This window comes from Salmo salar, chromosome 18, assembly GCF_965601325.2.
Source record: "Salmo salar chromosome 18, fSalSal1, whole genome shotgun sequence".
Lineage (NCBI taxonomy): Eukaryota > Metazoa > Chordata > Actinopteri > Salmoniformes > Salmonidae > Salmo > Salmo salar.
This window is the reverse complement of record NC_138308.1, coordinates 84,119,860-84,126,160: the sequence shown is the minus strand read 5'-3', so window position 1 is coordinate 84,126,160 and position 6,301 is coordinate 84,119,860. Positions and strand designations below refer to the sequence as shown.

Genomic DNA, 6,301 nt, shown 5'->3' with positions numbered 1-6,301 from the left:
GTGACAGGGAGGTGACAGTGTTGAAGTTACAGGGAGGTGACAGTGTTGAAGTCACAGGGAGGCGACAGTGTTGAAGTCACAGGGAGGTGACAGTGTTGTAGTTACAGGGAGGTGACAAGGTGACAGTGTTGTAGTTACAGGGAGGTGACAGTGTTGAAGTCACAGGGAGGTGACAGTGTTGAAGTCACAGGGAGGTGACAGTGTTGTAGTCACAGGGAGGTGACAGTGTTGTAGTCACAGGGAGGTGACAGTGTTGTAGTTACAGGGAGGTGACAGTGTTGTAGTTACAGGGAGGTGACAGTGTTGTAGTTACAGGGAGGTGACAGTGTTGTAGTTACAGGGAGGTGACAGTGTTGAAGTTACAGGGAGGTGACAATGTTGTAGTTACAGGGAGATGACAGTGTTGTAGTTACAGGGAGGTGACAGTGTTGTAGCTACAGGGAGGTGACAAGGTGACCGTGTTGTAGTTACAGGGAGGTGACAGTGTTGAAGTCACAGGGAGGTGACAGTGTTGAAGTCACAGGGAGGTGACAAGGTGACAGTGTTGTAGTTACAGGGAGGTGACAGTGTTGTAGTTACAGGGAGGTGACAGTGTTGAAGTCACAGGGAGGTGACAGTGTTGTAGTTACAGGGAGGTGACAAGGTGACAGTGTTGTAGTTACAGGGAGGTGACAGTGTTGTAGTTACAGGGAGGTGACAGTGTTGAAGTCACAGGGAGGTGACAGTGTTGAAGTCACAGGGAGGTGACAAGGTGACAGTGTTGTAGTTACAGGGAGGTGACAGTGTTGAAGTCACAGGGAGGTGACAGTGTTGTAGTTACAGGGAGGTGACAGTGTTGTAGTTACAGGGAGATGACAGTGTTGTAGTTACAGGGAGTGGACAGTGTTGTAGTTAAAGGGAGGTTACAGTGTTGAAGTCACAGGGAGGTTACAGTGTTGAAGTCACAGGGAGGTGACAGTGTTGAAGTCACAGGGAGGTTACAGTGTTGAAGTCACAGGGAGGTGACAGTGTTGTAGTTACAGGGAGGTGACAGTGTTGTAGTTACAGGGAGGTGACAAGGTGACAGTGTTGAAGTCACAGGGAGGTGACAGTGTTGAAGTCACAGGGAGGTGACAGTGTTGTAGTCACAGGGAGGTGACAGTGTTGTAGTCACAGGGAGGTGACAGTGTTGAAGTTACAGGGAGGTGACAGTGTTGTAGTTACAGGGAGGTGACAGTGTTGTAGTTACAGGGAGGTGACAGTGTTGTAGTTACAGGGAGGTGACAGTGTTGAAGTTACAGGGAGGTGACAATGTTGTAGTTACAGGGAGGTGACAGTGTTGTAGTTACAGGGAGGTGACAGTGTTGTAGCTACAGGGAGGTGACAAGGTGACCGTGTTGTAGTTACAGGGAGGTGACAGTGTTGAAGTCACAGGGAGATGACAGTGTTGTAGTTACAGGGAGGTGACAGTGTTGAAGTCACAGGGAGGTGACAGTGTTGAAGTCACAGGGAGGTGACAAGGTGACAGTGTGGAGTTACAGGGAGGTGACAGTGTTGAAGTCACAGGGAGGTGACAAGGTGACAGTGTTGTAGTTACAGGGAGGTGACAGTGTTGAAGTCACAGGGAGGTTACAGTGTTGAAGTCACAGGGAGGTGACAGTGTTGTAGTTACAGGGAGGTGACAAGGTGACAGTGTTGAAGTTACAGGGAGATGACAGTGTTGAAGTCACAGGGAGGTGACAGTGTTGAAGTCACAGGGAGGTGACAGTGTTGTAGTTACAGGGAGATGACAGTGTTGTAGTTACAGGGAGGTGACAGTGTTGAAGTTACAGGGAGGTGACAGTGTTGTAGCTACAGGGAGGTGACAAGGTGACAGTGTTGAAGTTACAGGGAGGTGACAGTGTTGTAGTTACAGGGAGGTGACAGTGTTGTAGTTACAGGGAGGTGACAGTGTTGTAGTTACAGGGAGGTGACAGTGTTGTAGCTACAGGGAGGTGACAAGGTGACAGTGTTGCAGTTACAGGGAGGTGACAGTGTTGTAGTTACAGGGAGGTGACAAGGTGACAGTGTTGTAGTTACAGGGAGGTGACAGTGTTGTAGTTACAGGGAGGTGACAGTGTTGTAGTTACAGAGAGGTGACAGTGTTGTAGCTACAGGGAGGTGACAAGGTGACAGTGTTGTAGTTACAAGGAGGTGACAGTGTTGTAGTTACAGGGAGGTGACAAGGTGACAGTGTTGTAGTTACAGGGAGGTGACAAGGTGACAGTGTTGTAGTTACAGGGAGGTGACAGTGTTGAAGTCACAGGGAGGTTACAGTGTTGAAGTCACAGGGAGGTGACAGTGTTGTAGTTACAGGGAGGTGACAGTGTTGTAGTTACAGGGAGGTGACAAGGTGACAGTGTTGAAGTCACAGGGAGGTGACAAGGTGACAGTGTTGTAGTTACAGGGAGGTGACAAGGTGACAGTGTTGTAGTTACAGGGAGGTGACAGTGTTGAAGTCACAGGGAGGTTACAGTGTTGAAGTCACAGGGAGGTGACAGTGTTGTAGTTACAGGGAGGTGACAGTGTTGTAGTTACAGGGAGGTGACAAGGTGACAGTGTTGTAGTTACAGGGAGGTGACAGTGTTGAAGTCACAGGGAGGTGACAGTGTTGTAGTTACAGGGAGGTGACAGTGTTGTAGTTACAGGGAGGTGACAGTGTTGAAGTCACAGGGAGGTGACAGTGTTGAAGTCACAGGGAGGTGACAGTGTTGTAGTTACAGCGAGGTGACAGTGTTGTAGTTACAGGGAGGTGACAGTGTTGAAGTTACAGGGAGGTGACAGTGTTGTAGCTACAGGGAGGTGACAAGGTGACAGTGTTGAAGTTACAGGGAGGTGACAGTGTTGTAGTTACAGGGAGGTGACATTGTTGTAGTTACAGGGAGGTGACAGTGTTGTAGTTACAGGGAGGTGACAAGGTGACAGTGTTGTAGTTACAGGGAGGTGACAGTGTTGTAGTCACAGGGAGGTGGCAGTGTTGAAGTCACATGGAGCTGACAAGGTGACAGTGTTGTAGTTACAGGGAGGTGACAGTGTTGTAGATACAGGGAGGTGACAGTGTTGTAGTTACAGGGAGGTGACAGTGATGTAGTCACAGGGAGGTGACAGTGTTGTAGTTACAGGGAGGTGACAGTGTTGTAGTTACAGGGAGGTGACAGTGTTGAAGTTACAGGGAGGTGACAATGTTGTAGTTACAGGGAGGTGACAGTGTTGTAGTTACAGGGAGGTGACAGTGTTGTAGCTACAGGGAGGTGACAAGGTGACCGTGTTGTAGTTACAGGGAGGTGACAGTGTTGAAGTCACAGGGAGGTGACAATGTTGTAGTTACAGGGAGGTGACAGTGTTGAAGTCACAGGGAGGTGACAGTGTTGAAGTCACAGGGAGATGACAGTGTTGTAGTTACAGGGAGGTGACAGTGTTGAAGTCACAGGGAGGTGACAGTGTTGAAGTCACAGGGAGGTGACAAGGTGACAGTGTGGAGTTACAGGGAGGTGACAGTGTTGAAGTCACAGGGAGGTGACAAGGTGACAGTGTTGTAGTTACAGGGAGGTGACAGTGTTGAAGTCACAGGGAGGTTACAGTGTTGAAGTCACAGGGAGGTGACAGTGTTGTAGTTACAGGGAGGTGACAAGGTGACAGTGTTGAAGTTACAGGGAGGTGACAGTGTTGAAGTCACAGGGAGGTGACAGTGTTGAAGTCACAGGGAGGTGACAGTGTTGTAGTTACAGGGAGGTGACAAGGTGACAGTGTTGTAGTTACAGGGAGGTGACAGTGTTGTAGTTACAGGGAGGTGACAGTGTTGTAGTTACAGGGAGGTGACAGTGTTGTAGCTACAGGGAGGTGACAAGGTGACAGTGTTGTAGTTACAAGGAGGTGACAGTGTTGTAGTTACAGGGAGGTGACAAGGTGACAGTGTTGTAGTTACAGGGAGGTGACAAGGTGACAGTGTTGTAGTTACAGGGAGGTGACAGTGTTGAAGTCACAGGGAGGTTACAGTGTTGAAGTCACAGGGAGGTGACAGTGTTGTAGTTACAGGGAGGTGACAGTGTTGTAGTTACAGGGAGGTGACAAGGTGACAGTGTTGAAGTCACAGGGAGGTGACAAGGTGACAGTGTTGTAGTTACAGGGAGGTGACAAGGTGACAGTGTTGTAGTTACAGGGAGGTGACAGTGTTGAAGTCACAGGGAGGTTACAGTGTTGAAGTCACAGGGAGGTGACAGTGTTGTAGTTACAGGGAGGTGACAGTGTTGTAGTTACAGGGAGGTGACAAGGTGACAGTGTTGTAGTTACAGGGAGGTGACAGTGTTGAAGTCACAGGGAGGTGACAGTGTTGTAGTTACAGGGAGGTGACAGTGTTGTAGTTACAGGGAGGTGACAGTGTTGAAGTCACAGGGAGGTGACAGTGTTGAAGTCACAGGGAGGTGACAGTGTTGTAGTTACAGGGAGGTGACAGTGTTGTAGTTACAGGGAGGTGACAGTGTTGAAGTTACAGGGAGGTGACAGTGTTGTAGCTACAGGGAGGTGACAAGGTGACAGTGTTGAAGTTACAGGGAGGTGACAGTGTTGTAGTTACAGGGAGGTGACAGTGTTGTAGTTACAGGGAGGTGACAGTGTTGTAGTTACAGGGAGGTGACAAGGTGACAGTGTTGTAGTTACAGGGAGGTGACAGTGTTGTAGTCACAGGGAGGTGACAGTGTTGAAGTCACATGGAGCTGACAAGGTGACAGTGTTGTAGTTACAGGGAGGTGACAGTGTTGTAGTTACAGGGAGGTGACAGTGTTGTAGTTACAGGGAGGTGACAGTGTTGTAGTTACAGGGAGGTGACAGTGTTGAAGTTACAGGGAGGTGACAGTGTTGTAGCTACAGGGAGGTGACAAGGTGACAGTGTTGAAGTTACAGGGAGGTGACAGTGTTGTAGTTACAGGGAGGTGACAGTGTTGTAGTTACAGGGAGGTGACAGTGTTGTAGTTACAGGGAGGTGACAAGGTGACAGTGTTGTAGTTACAGGGAGGTGACAGTGTTGTAGTCACAGGGAGGTGACAGTGTTGAAGTCACATGGAGCTGACAAGGTGACAGTGTTGTAGTTACAGGGAGGTGACAGTGTTGTAGATACAGGGAGGTGACAGTGTTGTAGTTACAGGGAGGTGACAGTGTTGACGTCACAGGGAGGTGACAGTGTTGTAGTTACAGGGAGGTGACAGTGTTGAAGTTACAGGCAGGTGGCTGTGTTGAAGTTACAGGGAGGTGACAGTGTTGTAGTTACAGGGAGGTGACAGTGTTGTAGTTACAGGGAGGTGACAGTGTTGAAGTCACAGGGAGGTGACAGTGTTGAAGTCACAGGGAGGTGACAGTGTTGTAGTTACAGCGAGGTGACAGTGTTGTAGTTACAGGGAGGTGACAGTGTTGAAGTTACAGGGAGGTGACAGTGTTGTAGCTACAGGGAGGTGACAAGGTGACAGTGTTGAAGTTACAGGGAGGTGACAGTGTTGTAGTTACAGGGAGGTGACATTGTTGTAGTTACAGGGAGGTGACAGTGTTGTAGTTACAGGGAGGTGACAAGGTGACAGTGTTGTAGTTACAGGGAGGTGACAGTGTTGTAGTCACAGGGAGGTGACAGTGTTGAAGTCACATGGAGCTGACAAGGTGACAGTGTTGTAGTTACAGGGAGGTGACAGTGTTGTAGATACAGGGAGGTGACAGTGTTGTAGTTACAGGGAGGTGACAGTGATGTAGTCACAGGGAGGTGACAGTGTTGTAGTTACAGGGAGGTGACAGTGTTGTAGTTACAGGGAGGTGACAGTGTTGAAGTTACAGGGAGGTGACAATGTTGTAGTTACAGGGAGGTGACAGTGTTGTAGTTACAGGGAGGTGACAGTGTTGTAGCTACAGGGAGGTGACAAGGTGACCGTGTTGTAGTTACAGGGAGGTGACAGTGTTGAAGTCACAGGGAGGTGACAATGTTGTAGTTACAGGGAGGTGACAGTGTTGAAGTCACAGGGAGGTGACAGTGTTGAAGTCACAGGGAGATGACAGTGTTGTAGTTACAGGGAGGTGACAGTGTTGAAGTCACAGGGAGGTGACAGTGTTGAAGTCACAGGGAGGTGACAAGGTGACAGTGTGGAGTTACAGGGAGGTGACAGTGTTGAAGTCACAGGGAGGTGACAAGGTGACAGTGTTGTAGTTACAGGGAGGTGACAGTGTTGAAGTCACAGGGAGGTTACAGTGTTGAAGTCACAGGGAGGTGACAGTGTTGTAGTTACAGGGAGGTGACAAGGTGACAGTG

At 49.2% G+C, this 6,301-nt stretch overlaps 1 protein-coding gene across 3 annotated transcripts in view; it reads right to left on the bottom strand.

Moving 5' to 3' along the window:
- The window catches only part of LOC106578017 (phosphofurin acidic cluster sorting protein 1), a 104,444-nt gene that overhangs the window by 27,636 nt on the left and 70,507 nt on the right, over positions 1-6,301 (bottom strand). The window lies entirely within an intron of this gene.